General features: G+C 46.8%; 1 non-coding gene across 1 annotated transcript; it reads right to left on the reverse strand.

Annotated features, from left to right (window-relative positions):
• Positions 1 to 1,889: 1,889 nt before the first annotated feature.
• On the reverse strand, positions 1,890 to 2,047 carry LOC118148241 (U1 spliceosomal RNA). Its single transcript, XR_004735003.1, has one exon. It is a non-coding gene; the product is annotated as a U1 spliceosomal RNA (small nuclear RNA).
• Between the last annotated feature and the right edge of the window lie 12,411 nt (positions 2,048 to 14,458).

Genomic DNA, 14,458 nt, shown 5'->3' on the forward strand with positions numbered 1-14,458 from the left:
CCCAGACACCTGCTACATGCAGTGAGCATGTGCTGCCAATGGAAATTGGGTTTGGGCCTGTAATTGTAGCATTTTGGGAGGCTACAAAGTGGGGTGGATCACTTGAGCTCAGGAGTTCAAGACCATCTGGGCAACATGGTGAAACACCATCTACAAAAATTAGTTGGGCCTGTGGTCCCAGCTACTCAGGAGGATGAGACAGGAGGATCACTTGAGCCCTGGAGACAAAGGTGGCAGTTAGCCGAGAGTGCACCACAGCATTCCAGCCTCAGTGACAGAGCAAGACTCTCTCTCTCTCTTTTTAAACTAATTTAATAGTTTTTGTTTTTTTGTTTGTTTTTTGAGACTGTCTCACTCTGTCACCCAGGCTGGAGTGCAGTGGTACAATCTCAGCCCACTGCCACCTCTGCCTCCTGGGTTCAAGCAATTCTCCTTCCTCAGCCTCCCAAATAGCTGGGATTACACGTGTGTGCCACCATGCCCAGCTACATTTTGTATTTTTAGTGACCTCAGGAGATTTGCCCACCTTGGCTTCCCAAAGTGCTGGCATTACAGGATTGAGCCACGACCTGCATAACAGTGTTTTTTAATGCACTGATTTTGCCTTAAGGAGATTGTGAATCCGGGAACTCAGCAGTAGACTCCTGGCTGTATGTTAGATTTACCTGGAAAGCTTTAAAAAAAAAAATACTAAAATTTCAATTTAGTTGTTTTGGGGTAGAGCTGAGCATCAGGAGCTTTTTTTTTTTTTTTTTAAAGACGGGGTTTCACCATGTTGGTCAGGCTGGTCTTGAACTCCCGACCTCAGGTGATCCACCCGCCTTGGCCTCCAAAGTGCTTGGATTACAGGTGTGAGCCACCATGCCCAGCCTCATCAAGAGCTTTTTTTTTTCTTCTTTGAGACGGAGTTTCGCTGTTGTTACCCAGACTGGAGTACAATGGCATGATCTCGGCTCACCGCAACCTCTGCCTCCTGGGTTCAAGCAATTCTCCTGCCTCAGCCTCCCGAGTAGGTGGGACTACAGGCGTGCAATCAGGAGCTTTTAAAAAAATTTCTGGGCTGAGCATGGGGGCTCATGCCTGTGATCCCAGCTCTTTGGGAGGCCGAGGCAGGTGGATCACTTAAAGTTAGGAGTTTGAGACCAGCCTGGCCAACATGGAGAAACCCCGTTTCTACTTAAAATACAAAATTAGCCAGGTGTACTAGCAGGCACCTGTAGTCCCAGCTCCTTGGGAGGTTGAGGCATGAGAATCGCTTGAACCTGGGAGGCAGATGTTGCAGTGAGCCAACATCCTGCCACTGCACTGCAGCCTGAGCAACAGAGTGAGATCTTGTCTCAAAAAAAAAAAAAAAAAAAAAAAATTTCTGGTGTGCCAGGTGCAGTAATTCATGCCTGTAATCACAGCACTTTGGAAGACTGAGGTGGGTGAATAGCTTGAGCCTGGGAGTTCGAGACCAGTCTGGGCAACATGGTAAAACCCTGTCTCTACAAAAAATACAGAACTTAGCTGGGCATGGTGCACATACTTGTAGTCCCAGCTATTGGGGAGCTAAGGCAGGAGGATTGCTTGAGCCTCCTGCTCAAGAGTGAGGCTGCAATGAGCGGTGATCATGGCTCTGCTCTTCAGCCTCAGTGACAGAATGAGAACTTGTCTTCCCAAAAAAAAAAAAAAAAAAAATCCCTGGCGTTCCAATGCACAGCCAGGACTGAGAACCACTGATGTAATTAATCCCAGGGCCTTTGCATGTGTTCCCTCTACCTGGAAGACTCTATGACCAGATCCTCCTAGAGCCAGCGTCTTCTCATCGTTCAGGTTTTGCATTAAGCCCTCTTCCGAGGGCTGCCATAACAAATGACCACACACTGGTGGTTTTTTTTTTCTTTAACCAGGGGAAAGTGCGAACACAGTCCCCCACTGCCACAAATTATGCAGTCGAGTTTCCCATATTTGGGGAAATTGCAGGGGTCAACACATCCAGAGTACAGTGGATAAGCCTTGTCCTGGGAAAATCACCTTCATGATCATAGTATTGCCAGGTATCATTTGGTGGTTTCATGCAACGGAAATCTACTCTCACAGTTCTGAAGGCCACAAATCCAAAATCAAGGTGTTGGCAGGGTTAGTTTCTTCTGCAGACTCTGAGGGAGAATCTGTTCCTTGCCTGTCTCCTGGCTTCTGGAGGGTGCTGGCAGCCCTTGGCATTGCTGGGCTTGGGGCTTCTGATCTCTGCCTCTATTTTCACATAGTCTTCTCCTTTTCTGTCTGTTGTAAGGATATTTCCCATTGGATTTAGAGCCCATACTAATCTAGCATGATCTCAATTTGAGGTCCTTTACCTTAATCACATCTGCGAAGACTCTTATTCCAAAAAAGGTCACATTCTGAGGTTCCTGGTGGACATGTGTTTTGGGAGCCACAACTCAGACAACTCCATCTCTCATGTCACCTCCTCATGTCAGCAGTGGCAAATCCATAGAGGTCTGCAGCAACCTCAGTTCTTGCCTCCTCAGAAGAAAGAATTTGACTGAGGGGCATAAGGCAGAAAGAGAGGCCGAGGCAAGTCTTAGAGCAGGAGTGAAAGTTTATTAAACAGTTTCGGAGCAGGAATGACAGAAAGTAAAGTACACCTGGAAGAGGGCCAGGCAGGCGTCCTGAGAGATCAAGTGCACGGTTTGACCTTTGACGTGGCCGGCATGCTTCTGGAGTCTTGCGTCTCTTCTCCCGATTCATCCCGTGGGGTAGGCTGCTCATTTGCGCAGTGGCCGGCCGGCACTTGGGAGGGGCCGCATGTGCAGTGTGCTTACTGAAGTTGTACACCCACTCACTTGAGGCGTTTTTCCCTTACCAGTCCTGCATTCCTAGAGAAAGGTCATATACCAGTTAAATGCCACCATTTTGCCTGTTAGTGCTCATGCTGGAGCCTGCTTGCCCAACTCCTGAGATCTTATCAGGAAGCTGCTGATCACCAGTTTCAGGTGTTTTCTAACTACTGTGAGACGGCCTTTCCCTGGCGCCAGCTGCAACCAATTACTATTTTAGACAGTTTAATAAGTGCTTGACCATTACCTGATGGGTACCTGACATTCCTGGTGGAGGGCCCTCTCCTGCCCAGCTTATGTCTGCCTGACTACCTACTCTAACACTCAGAGAAGCCTTCCCTGATCACCCTTGCTAACCAGCACTCACCAAGTCTATTGCCAGTGTTTCATAAGCCTCCCAGCATTGATTACTGCGTGGATTTACAGTATTTATTTATTTGATTAAGAGTTTATTATTTGAGGCCAGGCACAGTGGCTCGTGCTTGTAATCCCAGCATTTTGGGAGGCTGAGACAGGAGAGGAGACCGATCCAAGATGGCCGATCACTAACAGCTCAGGATTGTAGCTCCCAGTGAAAGCTCAGAGAACGAGAGGACGCCACGCTTTTAGACAAATTTTCGTCACTCACGGATCAGCTGATTCCCAGTGGAGGAGCCCCACCGGTCGCCAGCACGACTCTTGTGGCCGCCGCAGCGGTTTTGCCGGCGCCTCGGCGCAGCAGCTCTTCATGCAGAGCCAACGGGACTGCTACCCCTACTGACCGGAGTTTGGAGCTCCGGGAAATCAGAGCCACTTGTTGCGGACTCAAGAGGGAAGCCAGACCAGAGATTCCCGGGCAGAAGAGCACCATCAGTCTTATCGCTGCTATTTAGGCCGCCACAGTGTGTTGCTCGGATCCCAGCACTGGGAATCAATAAATCGGACGACTCAGAAACCTAATTAGAAAGGCGGTTCATCTACAATGAAGGGGAAAAAACAGCCTAAGAAGGCCGAGTATACTCAAAATCAGAACCCATCAGCAACGGAACAAGCCCTGATGGAAAAGGACTCATCAGCAGCAGAACAAGTCCTGATGGAAAAAGACTGTGTTCCATTATCTGAAATAGGCTTTAAAAGGTGGATGATGAGAAACTTCTGGGAGTTAAAGGAACTCGTTCTAACCCAATGTAAAGAAACTAAGAACTTTGAAAAAAGGTTCGATGAAATGATGAAAAGAATAGACAATATAGAGAGGAATACAAATGAACTTACGGAGTTGAAAAATACAACACGAGAACTTAGTGAAATATGTACAAGCTTAAATAGCCGAATCTATCAAGCAGAAGAAAGGATATCAGAGGTCGAAGACCAACTCAATGAAATAAAACGACAAGACAAGAATAGAGAAAAAAGGATAAAAAGGAATGAGCAAAGTCTCCAAGAAATATGGGACTATGTGAAAAGACCTAATATACGTTTGATTGGTGTACCTGAATGTGATGGAGAGAATGAATTCAAGTTGGAAAATATTCTTCAGGATATTATCCAGAAAAATTTTCCTAATTTAGCAAAGCAGCACACTATTCAACCCCAGGCAATATAGAGAACACCACAAAGATATTCCTCAAGAAGACCAACCCAAGGCACATAATTGTTAGATTCACCAGGGTTGAAACGAAGGAGAAAATATTAAGGGCAGCCAGAGGGAAAGATCAGGTTACCTATAAAGGGAAGCCTATTAGGCTTACAGCAGATCTCTCAGCAGAAACCCTACAAGCTAGAAGAGAATGGGGGCCAATATTCAATATACTTAAAGAACAGAACTTTCAGCCCAGAATTTCATATCCAGCCAAACTAAGCTTTACAATTGAAGGAAAAATAAAATCTTTTAGGAACAAGCAAGTACTCAGAGATTTTATTACCACCAGGCCTGCTTTACAAGAACTTCTAAAAGAAGCATTATACATAGAAAGGAACAACCAGTATGAGCCTTTCTAAAAATACACCAAAAAGTAAAGAGCATTAACATAAGAATTTACATCAACGAAAGGATAAAATAGCCAGTTAATATCAAATGGCAGTAATCCTAAATTTAAATCGACTAAACCCTCCAATCAAAAGATACAGACAAAATCTAACAGTATATCTAAAGATATACAAAGACTCAAAATAAAGGGTTGGAAAAAAACTTACCAATTAAACGGAGAGCAAAAATAAATAAATAAAAAGCAGGAGTTGCAATTCTCACAATTTATAAAATAGATTTCAAAGCTACAAGGATACAAGGGTAAAAGGATTAATGTAATAATAAGAGATCTTAACACCCAGATAAATAAGACCCATAATGAGATTTAGATTCAACGAGACAGAAAATTGATAACGATATCCAGGACTTGAACTCAGATCCAGAACAAATAAACTCAACAGAGCTCTCCATTTTAAACACACAAAATATACATTATCCACTTTAAACACACAAAATATTGATTGGCCATTATTGATACCCATTTTAGGAATGAAGTAATATTTCTTTTTCCCTCTTCTTCTCTTTTTCCCTCTTTTTCTTTAAAAAAAAAAAAAAAAAAGAGAACAAAAGAGACAGGTGGATCACCTGAGGTCGGAGTGCTAAACCAGACTGGGCAACATGATGAAATATTGTCCCTACTAAAAATACAAAAATTGGCTGGGTGCAGTGGGTCACACTTGTAATCCCAGCACTTTGAGAGGCGGAGGCAGGTGAATCATGAGGTCAGAAGTTCAAGATCAACCTGGCCAAGATGATGAAACCCCATCTCTACTAAAAATACAAAAATTAGCTGGACAGGTGGTAGGTGCCTGTAATCCCAGCTACTCAGGAGGCTGAGGCAGGAGAATTGCTTGAACCCAGGGGGTGGAGGTTGCAGTGAGCTGAGATCATGCCATTGCATTCCAGCCTGGGTGACAGAGTGAGACTCTGTCTCAAAACTAAATAAATAAAAAACACAAAAATTAGCTGGGTGTGGTAGTGGTAGTGTAATCCCAACTACTTAGAAGGCTGGGGCAGGAGACTCACTTGAACCCGGGAGGCAGAGGTTGCAGTGAGCTGAGATCATGCAATACATTCCAGCCTGGGAGACGGAGCAAAACTCTCTCTCAAAAAAAAAAAAAAAAAAGTTTATTATTCATCTCCCTCATTCCTCACTAAAAAGATAAATGCTAGCAGGGATCATATTCATGTTGCCGTCTGCCATAGCTCCCAGTCCCTAGTGCAGTGCCTGGCACATAAGGAGCACACAATAAATGTGTGTTAGATGAACACACAACGTTCCCTAGAAAGCCCAGAGCCAAAGTGGTGACCTGTCTTGAGTAAGTACGGGGATCTCATAGTTCTGTTCTATTTCCAACCTCACTCTTGGCCCCTTCTTACTCTTGTTTTCATTTCATTTCCTTTTTTAAAATTTAATTTAATTAATTAATTTATTTTGAGACAGAGTCTTGCTCTGTTGTCCAGATTGGAGTGCAGTGGTGCAATCTCAGCTCACTGCAGCCTCCATCTCCCGGGTTCAAGTGATTCTCCTGCCTCAGCCTCCCAAGTAGCTGGGATTACAGGCATGCACCACCACATCGGCTAACTTTTGTATTTTTGGTAAAGACGGGGTTTCACCATGTTGGTCAAGCTGGTCTCGAATTCCTAGCTTCAGGTGATCCACCCACCTTGACCTCTCAAAGTGCTGGGATTATCCAATAAATATGGTGCCCAGCCATATTTACTGAGCCATCAGTATATACCAGGCACTGTTTTAGGTCTAGGGATATATCAGTGAACAAAGTAAAGGTTCCTGCCCTTGTAGAGTTTATAGTCTAATGAGGGCCATCAGAAGATAAGCAATAAGAACAATAAATAAGTATATGGTACATTAGAAAGTCAAAATAAACGGCATAGTAGTTCATGCCTGTAATTTCAACACTTTGGGAGGCCGAGACAGGAGGATCACTTGAGCCCAGAAGTTCGAGGCCAGCTTGGGCAACATATCAAGACCTGGTCTTTACTGGAAAAAAAAAAAAAATTATCTGGGAATGGTGGCATGCCTGTAGTCCCAGCTACTTGGGAGACTGAGGTGGGTGGATCCCTAGAGCTCAGGAGTTCCAGGCTGCAGTGAGCTGTGATTGCGCCACTGCATGCCACTGCCCACCACTGCACTTTGGCCTGGGTGGAGAGCATAAAGGCAGGATATGACTGTGATTACAAGGGGATGGAGCTGTGATTTTAAAGTTCTCTAACGGAAAGGTGGCATTCTTTGCATCAGTTCATTGTATTGGGTGGGATGATAGGATGAGGTTACTCTGGTGTTAGTATATATAAGTTTTCCTCCAAGATTCCTACCTTGTAACTCCCATAGCACGTATCAGAATGTCTTTTGTTAGAATGTTGGGTGTGCTGGGTGTCAGGGACAGGCCTCAGGAAACAGAATCTCTCTGACCTTCCCCTGCTCCCTTTTCATCTGCTCCAACGAAAGACTCTAGTCTTCCCCACCTTTCTCACTTGGGTCTTAAGACCCTCATTCCCAATCAGGTGCAGTGGCTCGTGCCTATAATCCCAGCTCTTTGGGAGGCCAAAGCGGGCGGATCAGCTGAGGTTGGTGAGAGAAGAAACATGGAGAAACCTCGTCTCTACTGAAAATATAAAATTAGCTGGGTTTGGTGGCACACGCCTGTAATCCCAGCTACTTGAGAGGCTGAGGCAGGAGAATCTCTTGAACCCAGGAGGCGGAGGTTGCAGTGAGCCAAGATCGCCATTGCACTCTTGCCTGGACAAGAAGAGTAAAACTCTGTGTCAAAAAAAAAAAAAAAAAAAGACTCTCATTCCAGAGAGGATCCTGCCCCGCACCCTAGGGGTAGGAATGCTGAGCTTCCATAAAAACCCAAGAGGACTAGGTTTGGAGAGCTTCTAGATAGTGAACACTGGGAGGGTCCTGGAGGGGGTGCCCCAGGGAGAGCATGGGAGCCCCAGACCCCTTCCCCTATAGCTGGCCCTACATGCTCTTCATCTGGACCCTTTGTAATATCCTTTATAATAAGCCAGTAAAAGTGTTTCCCTGAGTTCTGTGAGCTCCAGCAAATTAATTGAACCCAAAGAAGGGGTTGTGGGAACCCCAATTTGAAGCTGGTTAGTCAGAGGTTCCGGGGGCCCGGACTTTCGACTGATGTCTGAAACGGGGCCAGTCTTGGGGACTGAACCCTCAGTCTTTGGGATCCAATGCTATCTCCAGGTAGATGGTGTAGGAATTGAGGACACCCAGCTGGTGTCCGCTGCCAAATTGCTTGCTTGCTTACTGGTGGGAAGAAATATTCTCTTATTTTGGGATTACAGAAGTCTTCTGTGTTGATTGTTGTGTTGGTGTGAGAGCAGGGTAAAAACACAATTTAAACATTTTCCCTAAACCATGACATATGAAGATAGGCACATTTTTAAAGAGGTGAATGCTGATGTAGGGGTAAAATAACATAATGTCTAGGATTTGCTTTAAAATATTTCACACACATATACACACGATAAAGAAGAGAGAAAAGAAGGATAAATGAAGTAAATATAGCAAATCTTGTTGATGGTTGAATTTGGGTGATGGGTATATGCAAATTAATTGAACCATTTTTTCTATTATTGTGTGTATTTAAATTTTTTCATAATAAATTTATTTTTTAATTTTTTTTGTTGTGATAAGATATCCATGATATAAAGTTTATCATCGAATGTACAAATCAATGATATTCATATTATTGTGCAACCATAACCACTGACCATCTCCAGGACTTTCTTTGGTCTTTTTAAATCAATATAGCCAATCGGGGCCGGGCATGGTGGCTCACGCCTGTAGTCCCAGCACTTTGGGAGGCCAAGGCAGGTGGATTATCTGAGGTCAGGAGTTTGAGACCAGCCTGGCCGACATGGTAAATCCATGTCTCTACTAAAAATACAAAAATTAGCCAGGCTTGACAGCATTCACCTGTAATCCCAGCTACATGAGAGACTGAGGCAGGAGAATCGCTTGGACCTGGGAGGTAGAGGTGGCAGTGAGCTGAGTTTGGGCCACTGCAGTCCAGCCTGGAGACAGAGCAAGACTCCGTCTCAAACAAACAACACAGCCAATCAAAGTTGTCTGTAGGGCCCAATATCTACCTGGGGTGAAGAGGGGCAGGGGTGGGACTGAGCAGAATAGTCATGCAAAATCTAAAAGGTCCCTAAAGATGGAGAGGGATTGGACCCTAAAATTGACAGGATGCCCCCACCATCTTGGCTAAAGCCACCCCAATATCTCTCTGTTCTCAGGCCATTGAGGTGACCAGGCCTGGATAGGAGGAGCCCGTGATGTAATCTTGTCCAGCCCCCTGACTCAGGTCAGGACTACACCCCATTCATTTCAGAGGCTGACTCATCCCCAGCTACTCACTGGAAAATTAGGCAGCTCCCTCCTCATCCTGCCTTCCAGGAAAGCCTAGCTTTCTGGAAGTCCAGAGGCTACAGCTTGCCTCTTCCTGCCCAGGGTGGGATGAGGGGTGGGTCACTCTGACCTCATCACATTCTTGGATGGCGGAGCAGAGGAGCACGGCAAGCCACCCTCAGGTCCAGCCTCCCAAAGCCTGCTGCTGTGATTTGTGGGCCGGCTTCCAGGCAGGGAAGCCTTAAGAATGGAATGGACTACGGGAACACACTGTAGAAAGGGACCTGTCTGCCTCCATTTGGGGAGGAAAATGGAGCAACCTAGGTTCAAATCCCTTCACTGCCATTTCCTACTGTGTGACCCTGAGCAAGTTATTTAAGCTGAGCACAATCCTTTCCTGTGAAATGGGGATAACAATGGCATCTACTCATAGGGCTGTTTTGAGGATTAACTGAGGTATTTTGATCCTTTGCACAATTCCTAGGTGGTGGTTTTTGTTCAGTAAATATTAGCTACCTGGAAAGCAAAAGCATTTAAAGACAAAGAGGGGTGGCACGGTGGCTCAGGCCTGTAACCCCAGCACTTTGGGAGGGGGAGGCAAGTGGATCACTTGAGGTTAGGAGTTCGAAACCAGCCTGGCCAATATGATGAAACCCCATTGATTCAAAAATACAAAGAAAAAAGTAGCCAGGTATGGTGGCAGGCGCCTGTAATTCCAGCTACTCAGGAGGCTGAGGCAGGAGAATCGCTTGAACCTGAGAGGCAGAGGTTGCAGTGAGCTGAGATAGCGCCATTGCACTCCAGCCCGGGAGACAGAGCGAGACTCTGTCTCAAAAACAAAAAATTATCCAGGCGTGGTGGGTGTGCACCTGTAATCCCAGCTACTCATGAGGCTGAGGGACAAGAATCGCTTGAACCTGAGAGGTGGAGGTTGCAGTAAGCCAAGATTGCGCCACTGCACTCCAGCCTGGGTGACAGAGCGAGACGCAGTCTCTAAATAAATAGGGTATTTTTCCTTGGGCAGTGGGGCATCTATCACCAGCTCCATTGAGACTAGTAATGCCACAGCCAAGGTTCTCAAGGGAGGGGCAGCGTAGTGGGGGCTGAGGGCTCATGTAGCTAGTGGGCAAGGTACAGGCTTTGAGATACCAGCTCTGTTATAGACTGCAAGATGTTGGGCAAGTCACTTAATAACCTTCCATGTATCTCAGTGTCCTCCTCTGTACAGTGGGGGAAATAATCATGGCAGCTTCACAGGGATATCATGAACATTAAATGGCTTCTTTTTATTTACTTTTTTGAGACAGAGTTTTGCTTTTGTTGCCCAGGTTGGAGTACAATGGCACGATCTCAGCTCACTACAACCTCTGCCTCCCAGGTTCAAGAAATTCTCCTGCCTCAGCCTCCTGAGTAGCTGGGATTACAGGCGTGCACCACCCTGCCCAGCTAATTTTTGTATTTTTAGGAGAGACAGGGTTTCACCATGTTGGCCAGGCTGGTCTTGAACTCCTGATCTTGTGATCCGCCCACCTCGGCCTCCCAAAGTGCTGGGATTACAGGCATGAGCCACCGTGCCCAGCCACATTAAATTACTTCTGTGTAAAACTCAGAGCACTGCCTGAAACACGGTATGTCCTACATGTGCATTGGCTCCAATCATCTGTATTATTTGTGTCTATCCAGAGTCCTCTTCCTCCATTGCCAGTCATAACAATAATGACGGCAACAATAATATCAGCAGCCACTGTTGGTTATCCTCTCACCTTATAAATTATCTCAACAGGCATGGTGGCTCACACCTGTAACTCCAGCACTTTGGGAGGCCGAGGCAGGCATATCATGAGGTCAAAAGATTGAGACCATCCTGGCTAACATGGAGAAACTCTGTTTCCACTAAAAATACAAAAATTAGCTGGGCATGGTGGTGTGTGCCTGTAATCCCAGCTACTCGGGAGGCTGAGGCAGGAGAATCACTTGAATCAGGGAGTTGGAAGTTGCAATGAGCTGAAATCACGCCACTGCACTCCAGCCTGGCAACAGAGTGAGACTCCGTCTCAGAAAACCAAACAAACAAATAATGAGACCCTGAGGCAGTGGCCCAGAAGACCCTGACTGGGTCATGTCAGTTTTGTTCTAAGTGTTCAGAGAGAGTGAAGCTGGAACAGCCCAGGGAGGAGGTGGTCTAGCCTTTGACTTTGAAAAGGAGGTGGGACTTGGATCCGTGCATTGTGAGGGGTGTGGTTTCAGGTGGGACAAAGGTGTGGAGATAAGGCTGGGCAGGGCCTGGGTGAGGGCCTACTTAGAGGCAGTGTCTGGAATAAAGTCAGGGGCCGGGAGGACAGCTGGCCCGCTTCCAAGTGGAATTCAGGCATAAATCAGGGCTGAGGCCCAGGCCAGGGGCCGAGCACCTCCTTTTTCTGTTAGCCTCATTTCCCTTCCTCAGGGACCCACAGAATGAGCTCTCACCTGGAAGCTATTGTCCCTGCCCCCTCAAAATTCCAGAGTTTGAAGACCCAAATGTTGAAGGGGAGTGATGGCTATCTGGGCCAGTGGCATGGGGGTAAAATAATTTACCAAGACAGTTGTAGGTAAAGAAAGGCCAATTTAAGGCTGGGCGCGGTGGCTCACGCCTGTAATCCTAGCACTTTGGGAGGCCTAGGTGGGTGGATCACCTGAGGTCAGGAGTTCAAGACCAGCCACGGCCATCATGGTGAAACCCCATCTTTTTTTTTTTTTTTTTTTTGAGATGGATTTTCACTGTTGTTACCCAGGCAATGGTGCGATCTCGGCTCACTGCAACCTCTGCCTCCTAGGTTCAGGCAATTCTCCTGCCTCAGCCTCCCGAGTAGCTGGGACTACAGGCACGCGCCACCATGCCCAGCTAATTTTTTGTATTTTTAGTAGAGACAGGGTTTCACCATGTTGACCAGAATGGTCTCAATCTCTTGACCTTGTGATCCACCCACCTGGGCCTCCCAAAGTGCTGGGATTACAGGCATGAGCCACCGCACCCAGGTGAAACCCCATCTTTAAAAAAATAAAGAAAGAAAGAAAAAAAGAAAGGCCGATTTATTGGAGACAGTAGGAAAATACGTTGCGAGGAGGCAGCGGGCAGCCTGCATGAGAGAAGCCAGCTGCAAAGAAACAAAGGCTGGCTGGAGATTTTCCAGGATGGTGCTGACACGGTGTGCTGAAGAGGGCTGGGGCAGCACCATGACACGAGGGTTGCAGTGAGCTCACCTGCAGGTGTCTGGTGACAGCTGGGCACAAGAGGATGGTGAGTTATGTATTTGCGCAGGAGGCTGCATCCTGGACCATGAAGGAAGGCAGACTTGTAGCTTGTCTGCTTTCTCCTTTTGCTTTCCCTGGTCTCACCAGCCTGACTCCCTTTCCCTCATCAGGACACCGCCACGCCCAGGAAATAACAGATCCCCTGTGCAGACTCAGCCTACAGCTGGCAACAAGGGGAGTCCGAGGAGGCCTTTAACCTATTTTTTTGGTATATTTTCTTCTCCCAGCAAACACGCCCAGCCTGTGGCAGGCATGCAGGCACGCCCGGTACGTGCTCCGTCTTTCTTCCTCTTATAGGCATGGAGTGGGAACCAGTCCGACACAGACTCGCTGTCCCTCTAACAACACCCCCATCCCCACCCCAGAAATGGAAGTTTCACTGAAGGTTTCTTAGGAATTTAAAAGGCAAGGTTCCTTCCCAGTTTAGCAAGACTTCCTGAAAAGCCTGCCTCCCATCCCAGGGATTTTTTTCCCCTGGGGCCCCAGCTTCAGCCATCCTCCCAAATCACAGCCTCCTCTCTGCCTCTCCAGATGAATCCCAGCCTGTGGCCTGTCGCCCTCCCTTTCTTACACTGAGTGCCATTGGCAGGACCTGCCTGGTGCAGAATGAAAATGTGAGGCCCTTGTTCAGAAATTACCAAGAATATCAACTGGGCATAGTAACTCACACCTGTAATCCCAGCATTTTAGGAGGCCAAGACTGGAGGATTGCTTGAGCCCAGGAGTTCAAGATCAGCCTGGGCAACAGAGCGAGACCTCATCTCTACAAATAATAAAAAACGTAGCCAGGCATGGTGGTGTTGCTGGTGGTCCCAGCTACTTGGGAGGCTGGGGGTGGGAAGATGGCTTGAGCCTGGGCTGTTGAGGCTGCGGGAGCTGTGATCATACCACTGCACGCCAGCCAGGGCAATAGAGCAAGACCTCGTCTTGAAAAAAAAATTTTTTAGAAGAATTTCAGTGACAGCTGGCCTGGGTCACATGCCCTAAAGCTGACCCTGCCCTTAGTACATAGAATGTCAAGTTTTCATGAATTTTAAAGCTAAGATCTGAGATCCCACCCACCCCCACTCCATACTAAAAAATGCTATTTTGAGAAGGGTTGCTCTGGACTACAGCCACCCCACACTCACCCCTTCCTTTTCATCTTGCCCTTAAGCCCTCAGTAGAAGGTTTGAGGTCTCGTATTTGAACTGATTGTATCTTTTGCAAAGTACTTTCACCTGTTCTTTCTGAGCGAGAAGTTATCCCATTTTACAGCTGGGCAAACTGAGATTCAGAAACTCCCCACCTGGGTCAGGTGAGGTGGCTCATGCTGTAATCCCAATGCTTTGGGAGGCTGAGGCAGGAAAATCACTAGAGCCCAGGAATTCAAGGCTGCAGTGAGCTTTGATTGCACCACTGTGCTACAGCCTGGACAATAGAGAAAGACCCTGTCTGTTTTAAAAAGGAAAAGGAAAGAAATTCCTGGCCAGGTGTGGTGGCTCATGTTTATAATCCCAGCACTTTGAGAGGCCAAGGCGGGCAGATCACCTGAGATTGGGAGTTTGAGACCAGCCTGATAAACATGGAGAAACTCTGTCTCTACCAAAATACAAAAAAATTAACTGGGTGTGGTGGCATATGCCTGTAATCCCAGCTACTCAGGATGCTGAGGCAGGAGAATCACTTGAACCTGGGAGGTGGGGATTGTGGTGAGCCGAGATCACACCATTGCACTTCATCCTGGGCAACAAGAGTGAAACTCAGTCTCAAAAAAAAAAATTTGCTGAACATGGTGGTGGGCGCCTGTAATCCCATCTACTCAGGAGGCCGAGGCTGAAGAATTGCTTAAACCCAGGAGGTGGAGGTTGCAGTGAGCTGAGATCCCACCACTGTGCTCTAGCCTGGGCAACAGAACGAGCCTCCTGCTAAAAAAAAAAAATTCCCTCCCTGAGCTTGCACCTTGCT

The sequence above is a fragment of the Callithrix jacchus genome, chromosome 15 (assembly GCF_049354715.1).
Source record: "Callithrix jacchus isolate 240 chromosome 15, calJac240_pri, whole genome shotgun sequence".
NCBI lineage: Eukaryota > Metazoa > Chordata > Mammalia > Primates > Cebidae > Callithrix > Callithrix jacchus.